This window comes from Emydura macquarii, unplaced genomic scaffold (genome assembly GCF_026122565.2).
Source record: "Emydura macquarii macquarii isolate MOO-44397 ecotype Brisbane River unplaced genomic scaffold, CSIRO-AGI_Emac_v2 contig_1477, whole genome shotgun sequence".
NCBI lineage: Eukaryota > Metazoa > Chordata > Testudines > Chelidae > Emydura > Emydura macquarii.
In genome coordinates this window covers 3,485,466-3,509,168 of record NW_027131614.1, presented here as the reverse complement: position 1 = coordinate 3,509,168, position 23,703 = coordinate 3,485,466, and positions in this window count along the sequence as shown.

Here is a 23,703-nt window from a genome sequence, read left to right as displayed (position 1 = left end):
TTCAAAGTACCTTACAAAGATGGATAAGCATTATTATCTCCATTTTACACATGGAAAAAGTAAGGCACAGAGCAGTTAAGTCACTTGTCCAAGGTTGGGCAGTGAATCACTGGAAATAGAATGTGAGTCTCTTAATTCACAACCACATGCTGATTCCACTAGAACACAGCTGTCTCTTAGAAATATACAAAATACCATCAGCAGTGGAAACTCATCTGAAAGGGACTCCTAGACCCACAAATTTAAAGCAAAAATCGTTAACTACTATACTCTTGTGAAGGAAGCAAAATAAACACAAATACATTTCAAGCTGAAGGAAGGAAGCTCTGGTGTTTAGACACAGAGAAAAAAGAGTCTGAAGGAGAGCTTTCATCTAGTCTGTGCTCTGCCACAGACTTTCTATGTCACACCACAGAAGTCATTTAACCTCTCTGCTATGCAAAGGTACATCAACTGAGGATCTAGCCTTAAAAATAATTACCATTTCTGATCTCATCTCAGTCTGTTGTTTCATCATCAGCTGAGAGTACTTAGTGTTGATTGCTATAAATATTCTAAATTGATTCTATTATGTGAGCATGAGAATCCATAGTAAGTAATGCCTTCCATATTTACAGATGACTTCAAGAACAGAAAAGCTTTCCAATGATCAATAAAGCTTATTTAAACTCACTGATTATATCTGAACACTTTTCCATCCAAGAGATTTAAATTAAATATCATAACCCAAGTTCCTGTATTCATTCTAAATAATTCTTTCCTCTCAAGACTCAAGAGTGTCTAAATAAGAATCACATTAGTGTAATACTGGAAATAAGACTGAAAAACAAATCAACCTAATATCTGCGCAGAACTGAAGTGGAAGGGAAACCTGGGTATTGGGAGATTGTCTAAATAACATAAAGGCATGGAAATTTTACTTCTCTTTGTGTTTGTGTGTGTGTGTGTTTTCTAGAGATATAATCAAAACATAAACATTTTAATAGGAGAAAAGCATAGCTAAAATGTAGGAAAACTTTTGTTCATGGTCAACAGATTTATTAATGCCTTTAGTTTATTTATATCTGTAAAATAATAAAAATCCCTCAAATCCCTGATAATTGTACACATAACCAGTCTCCATAGCTCCCTTTTACTGTTACCTTTGTTCTCTTTCTTTTTTTACTCCCCTTGCCTATTGGTTACACAAACTGATTGTCTTGGTATGATTTGTCTTCCTTATTTTGCAAAAGTGGTGAGTTCAAAATATATCAATGTTTTCTTCTTTAAAAAGTTAAATCTATTAGAATTTCTTCATATCATTTAGTACCTCGGTATAAAATAGATCACAACATTTCCAACACTGAATTCTTTTTCCCAGCCCTGTTCATGAGCACAGTGTGATGATTCTAAAGAAATGGTAGTCAGTGAGGAGCAAATTTGGAACCTTCAACAGCATAGGCAGGGCCGGCCTTAGGGAAAATGGCGCCTGGGTGAACCTGTATTTTGGTGCCCTTTCTTTGAGTTTAGGTACAGCTACATGGGATGATCACACACCTTACTGGAGAAGCTTTTAAGTTACGTTAGGGACTGTGTGCACCTACAGCAGAGACCACTGCAAATGGCACGGGCAGCCCATTCGCTCTGCACTGGCTCACTTTAGCACCTGAGCTTCTCGCACCAGCGGTAAGAAAGCCGGGCTGGGTGTGGGGGTGGGGGAATGACAGCACTGTGAGGCAAACACTGAAACCCTGCACAGCGTGCAGCCAGCATGAGGTCTGTTTCCCTGACATGCTGGGAACCTGCCTACTGAGCCCCGCTGACTCCGCTTTTCAGCACTGCCCAAATTTGGACACCACTGTGCACCCCCAGAAGCTCACCACTAGCCTAGGTGTGCCTGACTGCCCCTGATCCATGGGCATTTGGGGCAGGTGAGCTGCCACCATGGTGGGCAGGTTGTGCCAGGCAATCCAGGATGAGTGCAGGAGACACTGGGCAGATGCATTTCTCTTCCCCGCACCCAGTGCTTTCCTCATTCCCCAGCCCAGAACGGACCAGTGCATGGCACAGCCCCGGGGCCAAGGCCAGTCCTGGTCCCAGCCTGCCCTGCAGGGTGCTCCCCCGGGCCCACCAGGGCTCCTGCAGCTCACCACCTGGGAAGACCCTCCCCTGTCACAATTTGCAACAACATCCCCCACAACTTCATGCCTTCTCCTGGTTGGGAGTCAGCCTGACCCACTTACTCCCGCCTCCGAGCCATGACACAGCGTGGGCCAATCAATCCACCCACAATGGGGAACAGAGCCTGGTCAGCAGGCGCTCACCTCTTACCTGCCTGGGTGCCAGCACCCTCTTGACCACAGCACCCCCCTGATCACAGCACCTTGAGCAGTCGCACACATCACCCACCCGTAAGGCAGGCCCTGAGCATGGGTGAGATTTTATACCGCATGTGTCACAGACCAGACGTTGGACACTAATCCAGGTGGCCAGAGAGGTTCCTAGGATAACTAAAGTTAAGTCAACACTTCAATTTAAGGTGTAATTGTGACAATTGCAGTGAAGAGGCAATGGCACAGGCTTCAAAATGGCTAGTAGCCTGAGTAGCTACCCAGAGTCCGTGGCAGGCTGGTACTTGGGCAGTTAGCCCACTGCTGCCACATCTTCACTGCCATTATTACCCTCACTGGCTAGATTAAAGCTATCAGGGGTATGCCTACCTATGCTAGAGTTACACCTTAAATCGCAGAGTAGATGTACCTTTACACAGCCCGGAGTGACAGCAGTCTCTCCGACCTGTCCTATAGACCACTTCATTTCTCAGAATCATTGCAGTGCTGTGTGCTGGGCCCCCCACCAGTCAATACCATATCCCTGTGCTGGGATTTGTGAAGCAGTCCTTGGAAGACAGCCTTATGGCTGTGTCTGCAATACCTGCACTAGGAAAAATCCTTTCCTGTGTGGAACTGGGGCTATTAGGAGTCCTTTATACTGCTCTGGCATTTACCCATCGTAAAGGGGCAGAGTGGGAGTGAGGATCTTACCTCATATATAAACTCTTACTGCTGGAGTTAAACGTTTATTAGCTTCTCCTTTGCTTTTGAAGTTCTAAACATTGCTAACCTACCTGCTGATGAATGCATACTCAGCCCAGGCTGTAAAATATTATGAAGGTATTTGGATATTTGTTCTCTTACCTCTTAAATGCACAAACACAAATGATGTCAGTCAACACAAAATCCAGAACTGCCCTCATATGAGTCGAAGGATGAAGGGGAGCTGCACATACATGTTTGTGGGCAGAATTTAGTGCAAAACATTAGAGTGGTCCTAGTTCTAGAAAGGGCCATTTGAATTGTATAGAAACATTTGATTTAAATAAAGTGTTTCTGGCACCTAAAAAATAAAACTTAGAGCCACATTTTTGGCATGGAGAAGGGTGTGGGGAGCAGTCAGGTAGCCAGTTACAGCTCTGTGATTCTCTGTCCAGCCCCAGCACAGGATAGCTTATCTTAGGAGCTTTTCTAACTTGTGTGATCTGAAAACAATCCCCATGTGACTGTCTTCTGGCTTTTTGCTTCCTATGCCATGATGCTGCAGGACAGCATGGTATAAGGGCTGGTTTTACCAGCTTTATGGAGACTGGACACTCCCCCAGCCCAGATGTGGGACTGGATTCATCCCCTTTGCACTTCCAGGGTGGCAGAAAGGGGTGTAATGGAGTCCCTATAAAAGAGAGACTGAACTGAGGGAGCTGATCATGTAGTGATCAAGTATTCTTTTTAAACACAGAAGAATAATTATAAAGCACACTTCTTATACCAGCTGCAAGGGAACAGGAATTTCCATTTCACAGGAAATACTGAATTTTCAAAATTTGTTTTCATTCTGACTTGGAATGAAACATCCAGTTTTGCAATTTCCCATGAAGCAATGTTTTTGAAAAAATCATTCAGGGTCAATCCAAATGTTTCATTTTGACTTTTTATTTTACATTATATTATAGTTTCAAAACCTGAACTATAGTTTATAGTTTGAGAAATCGGAACATTTCATTCTGAAAATGTCCAAACAGAATGTGTCAAGATCATCAAAATGCTTCATGTCAATTTTCTTTTAAATAAAATTTCATCAATTAACATATTTTTGCAGAAAGTGTAGATTTCAACATAATGGCATTTTCCAATGGAAAAAAGTTCTGTCAGAAAATTTTGACCAACTCTATGTACTAGTATTTGGTTTCCTGCCAGGAAAGGAAGTTCAATGACCTGAAAGTAACATTATGTAGGGTAAATATAAGGAGTTCTTCACTGAGCAATTGAAATAACGGATAAGACAGTAATATCGTTTGATCTCCTGACTAAGTCTTTCTTACAGCTAACTGTCTTTCTGGCCTGGTTGACAGCAGGCACACAAAATATTTGGTACCTTTAAAGTGTTGTATAATATAATGCTAAAACATTTTTATCGTATTTCATCCATTTGTCTTTTGGGGCTTTAACAGAACTCTCACTTTTCTGCCTGGAAGGACACTGAATCATTTTCCAGCCAAGCAAGGCTGAATTGAATGTGCCTTAGGCAACATTTCCCTTACATCATCTAGAGAGGTTATTTAAGCTATATGAGAGTCTCTCTTCCAGGAACTGAGCTTCCTATCTCTTTAAAACAGTGCTTTTCAGATGTGGTCTGTAGACCCCTGGGGGTCCGCAGACTATGTCTAAGATTTCCAAAGGCTTCTGAGCCTCCATTTGAAAAAGGATTGAAAACCATTGCTTTAGAAACATAGGGTATGTCTATATAACAATTAAATACCCATGGCTGGCCCAGGTAAGCTGACTTGGACTCGTGGGGCTCGGGCTATGGGGCTGTAAAACTGCGGTGTAGATTTTGGACGCAGACTGGAGCCCAGGCTCTGGGTCCCCAGGCAGGGCTTAAGCAAAACTTAAATGGATTCATTGACTTAAATGGCATTTAAAGAGGAGAAAACTCTTCAGCTTCCTTTTCTTATCTGCAATGTTCAGTATTTGGTTGCAACTTAGGTTTTTATTAAAACTTAGATGTTGTCCCTTTACTTACTCAATAAGCACAATTTCAGGGGTTTTCTGTAAATCAATTTTATTGAAATTGGATTCTGCAAAAAAAATGCAAGAGCAATTGACCAATTTACTGGTGTTGCTAGTAGCTTTATTCATTTCCCTATGTAACTGTTTGGGGAACTTTTCTTGTTACAGGTAAGTGAACTGCCCAGAATTAGAGTTCAGTGGTGATTTTTTTCTTTCATGTTTTGTCAGGATTTTGTCTCATTGAAGCCAAATGTGATCTATATTCACTCATACTACCTTCCTTTATCATGATCAGTAATAGAGAAATAAATAAAGTCAGTGTGGGATTTGTGCTAAATAAACATTATATATTAGTATTTTGCAAAAAGCCTTCAATGTGTCTGACAAACTAGAACTAGAACAAACTAAGGAAGTTTCTTGAAGGTTATAGACCTAATGGCCCACTTCTACAGGTGCTGAGTACCTTCTACTGCCATTGATGTTGACAGGTATTTAGGGTGATCAGCATATTGTGGGTATATTGAATCTGAACCACTGTCTCACTTCATCCTGTTCCACAGAAAGAACAGTATAGTGGGGGCAAAATAAATTTAAGAAGTCTCTCCCCAGACAGTTACACTTTCACACTTTTCTCTGATGGGCAATGTTTGGGAGTGATGGATTTGAGAGGCCCTAATTTCTCTCAATTTTGTTGATGTCAGGGATCCACACTAAAGTGACTCCCTTCTGAATGGAGATAAGAGCCATTCTGCAGGAACATAAACTTCTCTACTGACCCCTCCTGCCCTGGCAATGAAGTTCTGGCAGCAGTTATATGCAGTGCTTTAGGAATGTTTCCTTATCATTGCTCATTAGCAGCCACAGATAGGATACAGATAAAGGTAACACAGCATTGAGATGTATTACTTGAAGTTCCATGTGGAAATCTGAAAACAGAGCAGAAGAGAGTACCATGGTCTCCGATTCTTCTTTGGGATGTCTGTGGAACCAGAACTCCATTTTCAGGGAGATCCAGTGGAGAGGCATCTGAATAAGACAAAGGGGGAAGAGTACCATTGAAGCCACACTCCCACCCTCCCATATATAGAAAGGAGCTGGTCCTCAGGGTGTAGACTATTGTGGGACAACCTGGCCAAAATTGCTGGCTAAAAGAGAAAGAAAGAAAACTCAAGCCCAGATGTCTTATCCAAGGACTATAATTTACTGTAAGTAGTATGTCATTCTGAGAAATGTTTTTGTTATTTACATTAACGTTTGACTTAGCTGATGTTAAATATTTCACTGTGAAGCACTTCAGGCTATTCACATTGTGACGAGACACAGAAAACATAGGTCTTTTCAGATAAATACCCTATTTCTATTGCTTGATATATACTTTTTTTTTAGAGTATTTGCCAAAATAATGTAAACCACCAGTCCACGTTAGCAAACTGCCATGACTACTCTGACCTTGGTTTCTGACATTGATTCAAATGATGATCAACTACCCACAACTATGGAGAGAGAACAGTATGAGAGGTGATTTAGCTCCTGAAGTAGAATTGAGTTTTGTCCTTTCAAATGAATTCTAAATTAATCTCTTGTCACATACTAGGAAATAATTTCAAATAATAGGCCTTTCAGATACAGGTATTGAATTGCTGTCAAAGTGTATTAAACCATCTACTCAGAGATCTTAGTATGAAATTTTTAGCAAATTCAGTTTTTGGACAAGAGATGGAATTTAAAAGTCCACTGAGGAAATATGTAGTCTGGTTATAGATTTTCTATCAGAGAAAATTAATACAACATACAATAATATGTATGGTTCCAATTTAGCATATTTTCCCTTTTGCTAAGACTTCAAAACTGGTGTGTCCTAGATAATCTCTGGTATAGGTTGCAGATATAAATTTATAGTTTTATTTGCGTTTGCTGATGAAAATAAACTGTTTTTTAAAAGTATGAAACCAAATTCTGCTCTCAGTTACACTACTACAATCTCATTGTAGCCACAAAAGTTTTTCCCTGTATCAGCAAATCTGCTATATTGTTAACCCTAGGTTGATCTAGAAAACCAAAATTAATCAAAACCACTGAGAATTAGGTTCTGTTGTCAATGGCTTATTTGGGAAATAATTTTAATCTGCTCTCTTGTTAGGAAATATGTTCTAAAATTATCATATTTTAGGAAAGACAAACTAATGATGTTATTAACAAAGCAAATTTTAAAGCTCATAAAAATACATAGTCAATATTCAGAGTAAGAACTCTTGTACCTACTACTGTTACAAGAACTTTACAATTGAATAAGAATACCTGATGATTTTCAGTAACATTTTAATCGAAACACTGCATAGTCATCAGAATCAAGTTGGCACAGCATTTTTTATTAATCGAAAGCTGGGTTCTGTCTATTATATCATAATTCATGAAACAAGAAACAAGAAAACACAAAGGAATATATGTTAAATTAGTAATAGGATCGAGTGTGTAAGTCTTTCTGGAGTTTGTGCGTGTCAATTGACTTTGTTCAGTTGCCGTTTCATAAATATATTCCCAAAAATGTGAAAATTAAGGGGTAAACTAATTCATTATAAAATTATACTGACTCAAACTTCAGTTCTAGAGTTTATCTAGAAAACTGGAATATTTTATTTGACAGATTTAGCCTCTGTTTCTGCCCCTGAGTTATCTGCAATTATTTGCACTTATGGAGTCTATGCTATTACCCCAGATTTACATTGATGTAACAGCATAGACTTTGTCTTTGGGAGGTCACATCTCCTCAAATCCAGTTCTCTGGTTTCCCCTGACTCATTGAGGTCATTTTCCTCCTTTCATCCCTTAAATCCAGACTGGCTAAAAGAACATTGGGCATGGCAGAAATGGTGCCTTTTTCCCATTCCAAATTGTGCACTGTGCACTCTATCAGATCTAAGATGGCTGCTCCCAGCTGCACTCCTCTGAGTCACGCCTCTCAGTGTCATTAAAGTTCTGTTCCTTACTCATTCAATAGTTTGTTCTTAAGGAACCCTCAATATTGTTACATGCACTTCCTGACTTTTCCTTCAGACAGAGTTAGCTTGAGCCAGTAATGGCTGATACCCTTTACCAGCACTTCTCTGGGAGCCCCAGCAGTTTCCACATAGTTTTAGATTTCATAGATGTTTCTAGCCCATGTAGTGTAACACCAGCCTTCCAAAAGTATGTTAATTCAGTGGTGGCTGATTCTGAGTAAGATCCGACAGACTGAAACAGTATTTATAAGAGAGGTGTGAAATTGCTCCCATTAATTGCACTTGGGTGTTAAATCTGAAGTTTAATGATGACAATTAAAAGTCTGTTTTGTTAACTATTACACTGATGCTCATTTTACTAGAAATATTCAGCTATGCTGGGATGACATGTAGAGCTTAGATAAAGTACCCAATCCTTTTGTTCCAATCTGCCCTTTATCTGTCAAAGGTGCACAGCACATACTAGGGCACAACTTTTAAGAAAGCTCTAGAAGAGTCCGGAGTAGTGCCAAATTTGGAAAATGGAACATTATAAAAGCAAAATTCTACTAGAATTGCAATTCTTAAAGGAATATGGATCTAGATTTGTGGGGTTATGTCCCTGGCCTGCAAAGTTGGTTACAGGTCTGCACTAAGTTAGTAGGATCATAGTTCTGGATGGGGTATCAGCTTTGAACAAGACAGGAAGATAACACTGAAGATCATTTAACCTTTTTGTGTAGTTACTGTGGGTGCGAGGGAGGGAGGGAGGACATGTGGAATGTCTTATCTATCTGAACAGGATTGAGGAAGGATTTTCATAGGTTCAAAAATTTGATTGAGGTTAGAATAAATATCTAAATTTTGGGAATCCTCCTCAAACTGAACCTCCGAAACTTCTGACGTTATCACCATGTGAAAATGTGCCAGGGAATAAACTGACCTAATGAAACAGTGGAAAGAGACCTGTCTGTAACCAGTATTATATTTCAAATATATCTGTTTGTATTACAGTAGCACTGAAAAATCCCAGTTAGGACTGGGACTCCGTTGTGATAGATAGTTTAAAAACATACAAGTAAACATGGCCCTTGCCATGAAGAATTTACAAACTACTTTGAATCAAGATTTAACAAACAAGACAAGCAGGAGGGTACAGCACCAGGGGAGGACCAGGTTACCAAAATAAGCATATAGTCAGATAGGTAGCTCTCCCACAGCTTGATCATTCCAAATCATCTGACAGATCTTTTAAAAAGTAAATAAAAAAATAAATCACATACCCTCAATTGCAGAGCAACATAGTCATCACTAATGAGCTGATTATGAATCTGATAGGATTAAATTATATTTAAAATTATGAATAATTTATCTACTATACAAAATCTGAGATGCGTATGTGTTTTTTGTTGTTGTTTTGATAAGTAGCACATATACATGCGATTAATGTTGGCAAGAAATCCCACAGGCAAGGAAAAAAAGGCATGCTGTTGAAAAGGACAAATATTTGGAAAGAGTCCCATTAATTAAGAGATACATTACATGGAAATGAAAGAATGCAACTGATTTTCATACCGTAACCATTTACTCATGGATGGACATCAACAAAAAGCTCTCCTCTAAACAGTCAGAGAAAAAGATAATTGAAATAAATATACAACCAACATTCATATTTTGACTTCAAATTAGTCAAGTTTGAGAGGCAACAATTGAAGCTAACTCCAAGTTTCTTCTACATACTAGAGTTCTGAACTGGAAACTGAACTCTCCTCTCTCAAGGGAGCCATACTTTTAAAGCTACAAGAGGGGAAAACAAAACTGATGTATTTGTCTCCTCCTTTGGAGTAGCTGTGCTCAGTAATGTTCAAACTGAACTGCCATTACAATCAGTCAACAGAGGGCTGATGGCTTTATTTAACTAATAAACCCACCACAGAAAGCTTTTTGACATCCTACGACAGCAAGTTGCTTTTAGTTGCAAAGGGGAAAAAACAATGCATTGAGAGGAAGAAAATAAATTTGTGTTAAGCTCCCAGAAACAATATAAGTAGTCAGTACGCAAGGACACTCACTACATTGTGGTATTTTCATGCTACTGTTGCTTAACATGTTACACCAAATTTGGGACAAGCATAAATTAGTTGAATAAGAAGTTAATACCAAACCTAAAAAGAAAAGGCAGCCTAGTATTAATGTTCAAGTACTGTTACAGTACAATCTTCAATCCCTCTATGCCCGAATTTTCCAGTACAAAACTGTGATCACTATACTATCCAGGAACATAAGAGTGAGTCATTCAGAGTATGGTCATAGGAAGCAAAAAACATTCAGTAGGACTGTGAGGGAGGAATATACTCTACATCCATATTTGTTACTAGTTGCTAGATATTAACTTGTTTTTAGCTTGAGCTTTAGTCAGCTACACCATATAGCTAAATGAAAGTTAGGAGTGTTCGGATCTAGATTTTTTTCCAGGTTCATCTTTTCTCACGCACTGTTTAAAATGTTTTTAAATGTACAGGTGCACATTTAAATATGGATGCATTCCTCATGAGTGCATAGGTTTTTAAATGTGATGTACACCAGTTGGTTTGGGGAAATTTACAAACTGTGCTTCTCTATATTCAGGAGCAAGGAGTTTGTAAACTCCACAAGTTGCATGAATAAATATATGCATGGCAAGAAGATTGCAAACTCCAGAAGCTGGCAGAATTTGTTAGCTCATAAGATGAAGAGCGGTAAGGATCTGACAAATTTGTGAGCTCTTCATGATTAATTGCTTAATTATTTTTCTTTCTCACCCTTCACTTTTTGTTTTTCTTTAAAACACCTTGGAAAATAAAGTTAGAAAGTGATGTTAATGCCACATTAAATATGCACAGCGAAAAATCACAGCATCAGAAAATGCAAAAGTCAACAACCCAGTGCTACTTATTTTTTTTCTCATTATATATACTGTGCTAATGCCAAGAGGTGCTAGATTGTGCTTCGAGGCTGCATCATTGTGCTAGGCACCATAAGTATATATATATAATAGGAATACAGCCTATCCCGCAACATGCTTAAAATCTAAGCATATGCTACAACACAATTGATGGCGGAACAAAAAAGAGAGGAGTGGACAAGGTAGCTGATATTTATTTGGTGCAGGACTGGGCCCTTAGCTTTCAAAAGAAACATGAACTCATCCTCTTTGCATATATACACTATTGTCTATTCCTGTTTTTCTTGTTAAATTTGTAACTTAACACATAGGATATGCAACAAGCCTGACTTAACATTGCTACTTTTGCATTTCCTGATTTTTTCTTATTTCAGCTGTGCAGCTGACAATATTGCACTAACAAAATTTAATGTATATGCAGTATAAAGTTTTATTATTATCACTTATTCCTTGTATTGCGATAGCTCTTGGAGGATCGAGCCTCATTGTACTAGGTGCTCTACAAACACATAAAGAAACTGTCCTGGCCCTGAAGAGCATAATACTTCCCTGCACCCTCTGCTTTACCAGAGGAAGGGCAGGGAGAGACTGAATAGGCCAACAGTGGGATAGAGAGCTGCCAAAAGGGAAGGAAAGGTGGAAAGAATGCTTGCTTGGATATTCCAGGACTGGATCCCTCCCCTTTTCTGGCTCTCTGCCTCTCATTGGCCAGCCAGGTGGCAGAAGGGACTGATTGACCCTTACAGAGCCCCACCCCCTGTGAATTTATATCTTTTTCTGGGCTTTAGGGGAATCTTACACCCTTTCAAAAAGCCTTTTCTACACATAAAATCCCAAAGCTCTACTTGAAAAATGATACAAACTGGAGGAAACACTTAATGTTTATAATTAACTGTAACCTATTAGTAGAGCTGATATAAAAAAAGGGGGAAATATTCACTTTTTTATTCTATTTTGAAAACTAAAAATGAATTTTGAGGCATTTTGATCAGCTCTGTAGTGGCTCAAAAAAGAGGAAAATTTTCATGAACATGTCATCCATGTGTCCCTAATTATTTTCTTTTCAAATTTTGAATTGTGAAAGTTTGTCAAAATTAGAAACATGTCAAACAGGCCTACATTTGAGTAGTCTCAGTGATGTCAAAGGGATGATTCATGTGCTTAAAATTAAGCCTGTGCATAAGTGTTTGAATGATCAGAGCCTAAAATGTTACTGATGCATATACACTAGACATTTTTCCGAGGTGTGAATGGACCTTATATATCTGGATGACATTAAATCACAGGTAGCAGTGTTAAGCTTGCCAGGATATCAATATCTCCAGCTTTCTCGGTTCCTTTGTATTTAAACAAAAATATTAATGTAATTAATTGTGTATGTAGTTTATATTGATAATTTGCAAGCATGAGCTATACGCAGTAAGGTAAAAATATCCTCAATGGTAAAAGGTTCACAATGCATATTGGAGAACTCTTCAGTCATATTTTATCAGACAGATATAAGGGCAGATCCTCAGCTAATATAAACTGTCATTCCTCAATTGACTTCAATGCAGCTATGATAATTTTCCCCAGCTGAGGATCTGCCCCACAGTGTCCACCTCTGATTGAAAGGAATGGAAAGATTCCTGATTTAGTTCCCCTTAAAATCAATGTAAAGACTTCAATGAGAACTGGATCACAGCATAAAACTGAGCCACATCTTGTAAGCAATGTGTATTTTTTCCCATGTGAGGACTCCTGCATGTGGCTCAGAATATCAAGGAAAAGAAAGCAAAATAGCAATAAAAGGAACAAAAACATAGGTGAGCTGAAAATGATATAACAGTGATAGGAAACAAGGATATAGTTTAAGACATAAAAGTGTTCATTTCAAGACAAGTCTTTGAAATAAAAGAGCGTCCAACTTTAAGTGATGGTCAAAGTTGACTGCAGTGAGAGTTACCTGAGAAAGGAGTCTCCAAGTTTCCATAGATTAGAACACATAATCATTTATCAGAGTCTGAATAATAAATTAGTTGTGGGAGACCAAACCGAATTGGGGAAAAAATCTATTTTGTCAGCTGACCGTTGCAACAGTGAAGTTTCTTTTTGAGTGTGTGTGTATGTGGGTGCACACTTGCTGAAGCATAAGCCAAAGAAAATTCCTTCTTGCCAACACAAAAAGTATTATAAAAAGGTGAAGGAAAATAGATCTTTTTGATTTTGGTGACTAAAAAAGTTAGAATGAAACTTGTAAAAATCATGTTTCTTGGGGGGTCGAGGGGGGATTGTTTTCCTGAATGTTTAAGCAATTTCAATTTATACCAGAAAATTGTGACTCTTGGTGTAGAGGAGTTACAGAGCACTGTGATAGGCTTTTAACCTCTGCTTCTGTACTTATCAAGATTAAAGTGACAAGACATATTAAGGATTATAGCAATACATATATTTAATGTTTGAACAATGGGTCATTGACATGTATATAATTCCCCCAAATTCTGAGAACTCCTTCAGATTCTTAGGCTCTTAATAGCTTTGCTGATTCCCTGGTCAAGGGTTTAGTTTCTATAATTCTGGCCTTAAATCTGGAAAGTTAATTGAGAGTCCAGTGTCTCTCAGTCAGTGCTGTTTTCAGTGAAAGCAGACAATCAAGTTAATCTGACTACTACGAAAAGATCTTTTCTGCCAACTGGCTTCAGCTGCTGGAATTACCTAGGGGTCCTGAATTATATTCCCTAAACATTGTGCCCAGCATTCTCCGAACCTTTTACCCCTTTTCAGAAATCCTTTCCTTGGCAGAAAAACAAGAACAAAAATGGCTTGTTCAATAAGTCTCTGATTATATGTGGATTCAACAGCTTTCTACTCAATCGTGTGCCCCAGAGAATTCTTCCTTTCAGCATGGCCAATTCTATATTCCAGTCAGGAATTTGTTCGAGGCTTTTCTTTTGACTGCACAGTAGGACATAATGGTTCTTCTAAAGAGAGCATTTTGCAGTTTCCAACTATATCAAATTGTACTCTTGTGCTACTGCACCTTTAAGAAAGATTAAAAGTTTGAACTGAAGTGTTAACATACATTGCCACAAGAAAAACTAAGGAACTCTGGCAATTCTTGTTGTAAGGGCTTTAAATCTGCTCCTGAATTAAAACAATCAGTTAAAAAATACACTTCAGTTTTGAAACTTCCATTTTTAAATAAATGCAAGAGCTGAAATCTGAAAAGCAGCAACAGGGAGACTGGATAGCTTATTAGAATATGAACAGCAAAAAGATGCATACAAAAATGACAAAAAATACATAAAGACATAACACCTTGTTGCCTGGTACCTTGTATAGCTGTTTATTTACACCCACTTTGCATAGGTGTAAATGACCGCAGAAGGTACAAAGCACTGGTTCATCAGTCCCAATGTCTGGTTAAACATAAAAGGTGGGATTTTTCAAAAGCGCTAAGTTTTGATCTAATATCTATCACATTGAAGTTAATGTGAATTTTTATCTTTGACTCTTCTGTCATAGCTGGGAGTAGAGTTGGGTTAATGCTGAATGCTTTGGAAATCCCACTCAAATAATATAGGTCTTAACTAAAGTTGTGCAAAACATTTCTTATAAACCTAGGACTTGGACTAAATTTGCTAAGGTTCATAAACTTTTTGAGAAGCTTTGGCTGAGTGATATAGGTTATGAATCAAGCAAACCTGTTTCGATTTATCAGTTTAGTAATAAAACATACAAAAAATTTTGGCTTTGCATGATTTAACTGGAAATTAAATTAAAAAAGGCTGGTTACTGATAACTTTCACTTAAGACTATTTCATTTGAAATCAAAATGCAAACCAAGACTGGGGGTGTGTGTATGTGTGTGGGGTGGTGAACTCATAGAAATTAAAATTAGAAAAATTGCATGAATTTGCCAAAAAACAAATCCAGTGTTCTAGCTCTAGTGTTCAATGTTCATTAGGCATATTGAAAAAAACAACTCAAACTGAAGTGACATACATAAGTTGAGACAACACTTTACCTTACAAGCACAGTAAGGATAGCCTAGTCAAACTGATCCATTTAAAAAAAAAAAAAAAAGGAGCAACCCAAGTTTTTGTTCAAAGAGCACAGGCCAGATTACAGGATAATAAATAATATTTTGTCTGCATTTTACTTTGCCTGTCTCAATTTTAGCCTCAGAAATGCAATGGTTACAAAATGGATTGGGGCAATATCATATGCTTTACAGAGACTTAAACATTCCATATACAATTAAGTTGCAGATTGGCCTTGAAATTATCATTTGAACTAGTGAGAACAGTTACATAACTGAGAACAGCTAAAATTGGGGAAAAAAATAATACAATGTAAATCCAGACAGTCAGCAGTGACACAGCCCAGGAAGAATAGAGCAAACCTGTGTAATTACAACTATGCATTTTTAGTAATGCTTGAAACTAATAGCCTGGATGAGCCTGTGTGTGTGTGTGTGTGTGTGTGTGTATATATATATTTACCAGCAACGTGCAGCCTGAATAAAATATTTCTTATATGGTCCAAATTCCAGCCTCTTTAAAAGTACTGAAAATTTTAGAATTTTAATCATAAATATTAGGTCTTAAGCATTTGTGTTTATCCTGCTGACTGTATTTCAGAGACCCTGTCACTCCTATCCTGGGATCCCATAATTCCCTGGACTGCAGCACTATTCCTCACACACAGGTCACGAGAATCCACTTTATCTTTCTGTTTGGGGAAGATGACTAATGGTCCACAACCCCTCCTGTCCAAACTTTTTCAGGTCTTAGGCTATGTCTACACTACAGAGTTAAATTGATTTAAATTACGTTGATGATCATAAACCATTGTAATGACATCACTTGTGTAGATTCACACAGTGCTCCTTGTGTCTGTGAAGCATGTCCTCAGTTGGTGCTCTAGCATCGACAGAGAATGCAGTGCACTATAGTAGCTATTCCACTGTTGAACTAGCCACCTTCTGCTGCTAGGAGTTCTGGGAATGGATTGCAGTGCATCATGGGGGCGGGTTCACCATCCCATAATGCAGTTTTGTTCAAACCATCATTCAATGGACTTCTGACTACGTTTTGCACCATTTTTCAACAGCCCCTGTAAACTTGTGCACCCACCATCTGTGCCTGAAAGCATGGATCCTGCACTGCTCTCCAATCTTGTGATGAGCATTATGAACACAATGCAGCTGATCCTGCAGTATTTCATGAACTGCGAATCTGAAAATGAATCTGTGGTTGCAGTGATGCAAGTGTGCAGGACCATTAATCGCTTCCTGCTACAAAAGATTGTAACTTTGGGCAATGTGTGGGAAATAGTGGAGGGCTTTGCGGCAACGGGATTCCCTTACTGGGGTGGGGCAATAGATGGCACGCATATCCCAGTTTTGGCCCTAGACCTTTTAGTGATGGAGTTCAGCAACAGAAAAGGCTACTTCTCTATGATATTATTAGTGCCGGTGGATCACCGGTGTCATTTCACTGACATCAACGCAGTGTGGTCAAGAAAGGTGCATGTTGCACACATATTCAGGAACACTGGCCTGTATAGAAAGCTGCAAGAAGGGACTTTCTTCCGAGACCAAAAGATTCCACTAGAGGATGTGGAAAAGCCCATAGTGATCCTCGGACACCCACCCTATTCCTTATTCCCATGGCTCATGAAACCTTATATTGGAAACTTTGACAGCAGCAAAGAGTGCTTCAACAACAGGCTTAACAGGTGCAGAATGATTGTTGAAAGTGCGTTTGGCAGATTAAAGGGTCGCTGGTGCTGCCTTTTTGTCAGGTAATGAGCAATATATTCCCATGGTCATAGCAGCCTGTTGTGTTCTGCATAACATTTGAGAAGTTAATGGGGAAAAGTTTCCCCTGAGGTGGAGTGTTGAGGTGGATTACCTAGCAGCTGATTTTGAACAGCCAGGTACCAGGGCTATTGGAGGGGCTCCCTAGGGGGTTATTCGAATCAGGGAGGCTTTGACACAGAATTTGACAATGAATCCCAGTAATGTGTCTTTCTGTAATGCATTCATCTAGGCATTGTTTACTTGCTGCCTTGAATGACCCTTGTAATGATTGCTGCCTGAACGTTAATTGTAGTCTTCAAATGTGCTGATTGCCACTGTGTATAAATTTCAGCAGCAACCACCATGTGTAGGACACAAATAAAGATTCATTTTATTTCTAAGACTACATTTTATTAAACAGCAATCCACAGATTTCCATTTCTTATAAGGGACATGACATTGAGGAGCATTCTCTCAAATGAAGCTGTCACTGTTGTATGTAAGTCCTGCTGTCATTATGAATCATGTCCCTAGGAGTGGAGTGCAAGGGGTACTGCGATGGGCTGGTAACATGAGAGGAATGTTTGGGGATAGTCTGGGGAGGGCATGGAACACAGTTCTGTATGGGCTACAGGGAGAGTCAGGCATGGATGTATTCCACCTGCAGTGCAATCAGGAACCTCAGCATCTCTGTTGGGTCCTCCATCAGCTTTATAATCTGATCCTGCCCCTCCATCATCCGCTTCTGCCCCTGTCTCCGCTCCTAGATATCCATTCTACGTTTTCTGTTGATTGTCTCTCTCCATGCTCTGTGATCACTATCTGCAGCATCAGACAATTGCAGCATTTCTCTAAACATGTCCTCCTAACTCCTTGTCTGATGGAGGCGCTCAACCAGTGTGTAGGAAGTGGCTCTCCAGGGAACATCTGCAGAAGCAAAAGAAACGATAAACAGAGACAATATTGTTTATGTGCTCGTAGCCTTGAATCATAAAATTTACATACATCTCTTTCTCACTTTCCCTTGGCAAGCACACAACATCACGAGAGCCCTAAATATGGTGTTTGGACCAGGGGAGGAAGAGGCAAGATGGGACAAAGGATCTGGATGGTTTCCAAAGAGGATCACTACAAGTGCCTAGGAACACTCTTCTGAATACTGGCACCATTTTCCACTGGCAGGAGTGATTGAAGCTTATATCTCACTCCTGAGGGTAACCGAGGATGCAAGGGTGCATCTCCTGCATGCGTGCAGCTTCAGACCAGGCCTGTAAGTTGCTTGCCTTTGTTCTGCTTTGGTTCCTGAAGAAGTAATTGCCAATTACATGGCAAAGTTTCCTACAGTAGGGGAAGAAACAAAGCAACTCTGCAAAGGTACCTTCAACAGAGAATTGGAGAATACCTCCAGGAAAATTTCCTAGAGATCTCTGTGGAGGATTCCTGAGACATCCCAGTGTGCATTAACAAACTTTTACACAGCTTCACAGGGGAATGAGAAGCAGATGAAAATAGTGCTAGAGTTGTTAATTTCTATCCCTTCTCTCTCTTCTACCATATAACAAAATAATGGAGAGCTTTACCTCATGTCACTATGCAGTATCAAAGCAAAATTAATATTTATCCCCTCTCCTGCATCAGGTGTGCCTGAGCCAGAGTGCTGGGATTGGCTAGACCCCTCTGGAGTAAAAAAGATGTCCTGGCTCACCACCGGATGCCCCTGTCGCTTGTCCCACATCCTTCTCCAACTCCACTTCCTTGTCCACCACTTTGTCCTTAGGGTTGACTCTGCTGGCTGCTCCCTCCAGTCCCCCACAAAGTATCCATGGGGCTCTTGGTGCTGGTGATGGGGTTGCCACCGTAGATGGTGCGCAGCTCCTTGTAGAAGCGGCATGTCTTCGGCACCGAACCAGAACGATGGCTGGCCTTCCTTGTTTTCTGGTATGCCTGCTTCAGCTTCTTGATCTTAGCACAGCACTGCTGAGTGTCCCTTTCATGCCTTCTCCTCCATGCCATGAGCTATATGCTCATAGTTATCAAAGCTCCTACAGCTGCAGCAGAGCTGTGACTGCATATCATTCCCTCCCCACCGACCCATCAGATCCAATAAATCCAGTGTATTCCATGTGGGAGCACGTTTGCTGTGGGAAGCCAGCATGGTCAACTGGGAAAAGGCGATGTGAACTCTCCATGCCGAGCAAACAGGAAGAGGAATTTCAAAAATTCCCAGACTTTTAAAGGTGTAGGGCGCATACCTGTGTACTTGGCTACAGGGCAGCAGAGTTCAAACTGCTCACCAGAGCTATCAGGAGGAGCGTTGTGGGACACCATCTAGAGGCTACTTAAGGTGATATAAGCAAGCGCAGTGTCCACACTGATACTGTGTCACTCTAACTTCATCACAAAAAGCTCTACACCTCTCACCAAGATGGTTTTATCATGTCGGCATAGCATGAGAGTTAAATTGGTGATTGCAGTGTGTATGCCTCCACTGTTTTGCTGATGAAAGCTGCCTTTTGTCAACAAACTGTGTCATATAGACGAGGCCTAAGTGGTGGTAGTGGCCACTCCTGAATGTGATCAGGCCCTCCAAATCTGAAAGTTACACTATTCCTACATGCCTATCTTTTACAAAGCACGTTTCAGTAATACTCTATCAATTTCATTGTTAAAAATGTCCATTTTGCAACAAACTATATACATTAAACTCAGATGTGAGAAAAAGACAATAATTAGAAAAAAACAAAGCTTCTCTGTTTATCAGTCTTTGTTTTGAATGACTGGAGTACTCAAGCTAAATAGGGCTCACTGAGAGCTTTGAGTTCCAGCTATTTTCTCTCCTCACGGGTGTCAACACCAAATGAGTTGTCTGCTTTCCCTCCCCAACCCGGCAACAGCCTTTTGTCCTCAGCAGAGTCTTCCTTCCAGTCTCCAGACTCATTGACTCTCCTTGCAACCAGCCAGTTCAGTCCATGGTGAACAAAGACTGGCCCTTACTCTAATTTGTGCCCCCATTTGCACGTCAAACTGAGTAACCTCAAGTTCAAGTAAGTGCTGGCCACCTTTCTCCTTTCTGTTGATCCAGATGGAAGATTTTTTAGAAGCTTGTTTGAAGCATACCACCAATAAAGTATCCCAGTTCAGAAAAGCACCTAATCATGTGCTTATGTCCCATTGAACTCCATGTGTTCTTGTTTTATTCCTTGATATAGAAAAATAGATTATCTTTGATGTATTATATTCCTATTATATTCCTCTGAGGGAATTATATTAATTTTCCATATCCTATTTCTGAGAGCATTTTTTATTTTTCCAACCCATGATCACATGTACCCAGACTTCTTGCCTCAGCCTTGTGTAGGTAAGCTTCAACCTTTATTTTTTTTTCTAGCAGAAGAAGCACAGCTTCAAATTTTAGCAGTGAGAGTAATTAACCACTGATACAATTTACCAAGGATTCTCACTGGTCATTTTAAAATCAAGACTACATGTTTTTCTAAAAGATATACTCCAGTTCAAACAGGAAGGGAAGTCCTATGGCCTGAGTTATGTGGGACGTTAGACTCCATAATCACAATGGTCCTTTCTGGCCTTAGAATCTATGAATCAATTAAAGAACTGAATTTCATGCTTTCTAGCATGGTCATGCAGCCGAAAGTGGCTTCCTCATGAATACGCTGCAGCCTCTGACTTCAGACACCAAGGTGAGACCAGGGATATAAAGTTCAAACCAGAATTCTCTTTATTAGTTACTTGACTAGATGGATCCTACCAACTCTGAGCATGCAAACCCCTCAAAATGAGAGACCCTCTGGTGATTACACATGACTAATTTTAAAGAAACAGTACTATGATATGCTACATCTCCCTTTTTTTCTGTTCTTAAAATCCTCTCTGAGCCCAATAAATAACTTATCTTTTCAAACAAATAATGCTCTTGACATCAGCCCTGAGGTATGAGAAGACTAAGGCTATGTCTACACTAGCACTTTTTTCGGTAAAATTTTTGTCGGCCAGGCGTGTGAAAATAACACACCACTGACTGCATAAATTTTACCAACAAAAGTGTCAAAGTGGACAGCGCAATGTCGGTGGGAGAAGTTTTGCTGCTGACATAGCTACTGCCACTTGTTGGGGTTTAATTATGCCAATGAGAGAGCTCTCTCCCATTGGCATAGAGCAGCTACACGGGAGACTTTACAACAGTGCATGTACAGCTGTGCCACTGTAAGGTCTCTAGTGTAGATGTAGCCAACACAACACTGCTGACTACTTGCTGTTTAAGCTTCAACTGCACAAGCCTTTATCAGTCTTTACTCAACCTTTATCATTGTTCAATCTGTTGCTGCATGTAATCCCTGGGTAAAAATGTTGTACAATTTTTGGTATCATGTTGTCACACACACCTGATGTCCACTTCATGTGAATTCACTTTCTAATGGTTCTGATGCAACTTGTTTCTCAGAAGACGTTGATGTCGACTCTGATTGCTGGTTTTCTGGTACAGATAATTCTTGCTGCTCCTGTGACCTTTCTGATTTAGATGTCTGTTATGTCTATTATTGGCATTGAATGGTGATTTCTTAGCTGCCTTCTTTTACGTCTGTACCTTCTGCCTGCAGGTGTCATAATGTGATATGTCCATGCTCCTGACATGTGGCTACCACAACGTCTGGTTGGCAACCTTGTGTTGTTTCCATGCATACAGTATCCTGATGATGGAACAGAGATAATGGCTTAGCTGTCCAGCCATGGTATTTCTTCTCTATTTCCCGTAGCTGGTTTAACCTGGTGTGAGCTCTTTGAGGTATTTGGATTGTAGAAGTTCATGTGGGGTTTAAAGAATTGTTCTCGACATCCTCCCCATTAGCAACTGTGCATGAGGACTGTATTCTGTTCCTGTCAGTGGTGCATTTCCCAGCTCCAAAAGAGCTAAGTAGGGATCTAGACCTAGTGCAGCCATTTTGTGAAACATTGATTCTATAGTCTGACTGGTTCTCTCAGCCATTCCATTAGTTTGTGGGTATCCAGGACTGCTGTCAGTGAGTTGTACTTCCCAAGATCTCTCAGTTACCCATTCCTCTGCTTGCAAATGGAACATGGTCATTCACTAGCTCTCTAGGGATGCCATGTCTTGCAAATACAGCTTTCAGCTCAGCAATAACAGAATGTACTGACTTGGCTGGCAGATGCAGAACTTCTGGAAATTTGGAAAAGTAATCCATTAGGAGTTGATATGTGTATCTGCCAAAGTCAAAAATATCTGAAGCTATATTGTGCCATGGTAGATCAAGAATCTCATGAGATAATAATGGTTTTATTTTGGTTACTAGGCTTATATTCCTGACAGACTCACTCTTCAGCCTTCTATAAATTGTTCTGTATTGGGTTATACCTATCCAGTACATTATATATCTGCATTTTTTTTCTTCTGTGGATGCCTTGGTGTGACATGCAAGCAGTTAAGCATTTCCTGCCTTATACTGTTGGGAGTGATTATCTTGTCACGAACCATTAACAAACCTTGTTGTAATGGGATAGTGTCTTTCATCAGCCAATATGGTTGCAGTCTGGGATTCACTTGTGTTCTTCTTCATGGCCTGCCCTCAAATACAATACAATGTAAACTTGCATTACAGGATCTTTCTGCATGTCCTCCTTCAGTTTCTTTAACAAATCTGTGCTGACTATAGAGGTGGCCTCATCAGTGATTTCATCTTTTGATTCTGTCGTATGCTCCACTGCAGCTCTTGATAACATGTCTGCAATTAATATTTTTTACCAGCGGCATGTGATCATATTTCTGTAACTGAAGTACATAACAAGATGGCTCTTACAGACTCGGAGCCTGCAGATGCTGAGTGTGTCTGCCTCAAGTGAGACATCCCTCACAACTGGAGAACCTTTGGTGATTACCCATCACTAATTTTAAAAAGACAGTAGCACAATATACTACACCCAAATCTTGGGCCATATCCTGAAATAGGTTAGAAGCCTATGTACTTACTATCCAGATGCATCCTCTGAGAATTATTTGAGTCTGATCAGTGGTTATAATATTCTTGACTGACCATTAGTCAAATTTTCCAAAAAACACGGTTGTTCTTCCTCACATGCAGCCCCTTTTGCCTGGGAGGAGCTCCAAGTACAAGTCTGTTAAGCTACTATAACATCATCCTTCAAATGCCTCCTTAAAATCATCTATATCATACCTACACAACTCTTCATAAATTCCAGCCAGTTGGTGTGTTGTTACTGCTGCTTATTAAACTGCACTTAGTTGTCTTATTGTTATTTTGTACTTCCTCCATCTGTTTGTCGCAGCTGCCTGTTGCTCTTTGTTATACACTCAGATCCTGCAAAGATTTACATGCATGCTTAACTTTACTCACTGTGTAGTCCCATTGACTACTCAGAGTGCATAAAATTAAGCACATGGTAAGGATTGGGGGCCTTAGATTGCAATTCTTTAAAGCAGGGACTGTCTTTTTGTTATATTTATGAACAGAATCTTGCACAATGTGGTAGCGATCGCTGTCTGAAATAACCTCTAAATTTTTGTCTGCTGTAAAACACTGAAATTGATATTAATTCCATGAAAGCTTTTAACTCCATTATCATTTAAAAAGTCAGTTTTGAAGCAGATTTATTGAATTAGATGATTTGCTTTAAAAATATGTTCACTCAGTTTAACTCATTTCCAGCATTAGAGTTGATTCTAAATGAATGTTACCAAGCCTAGAATACAGAACCAATCATTTGTAACACTTCATAGTTAGTTCACCATGAAAGGGACGGACCTGGCCTCACTGGAACCAGTGGTTCTGCACTGCAGGATGTGGAAAGTCTTACAAACTAGCCACGCTTCCTGCGTACTGCAGATTGGAGTTCAGTGGAGACTGGACACCTTGTATTTGGCTGTGAAGAGCCTTTTGGTGAGCTTAGACACCTAAGAGC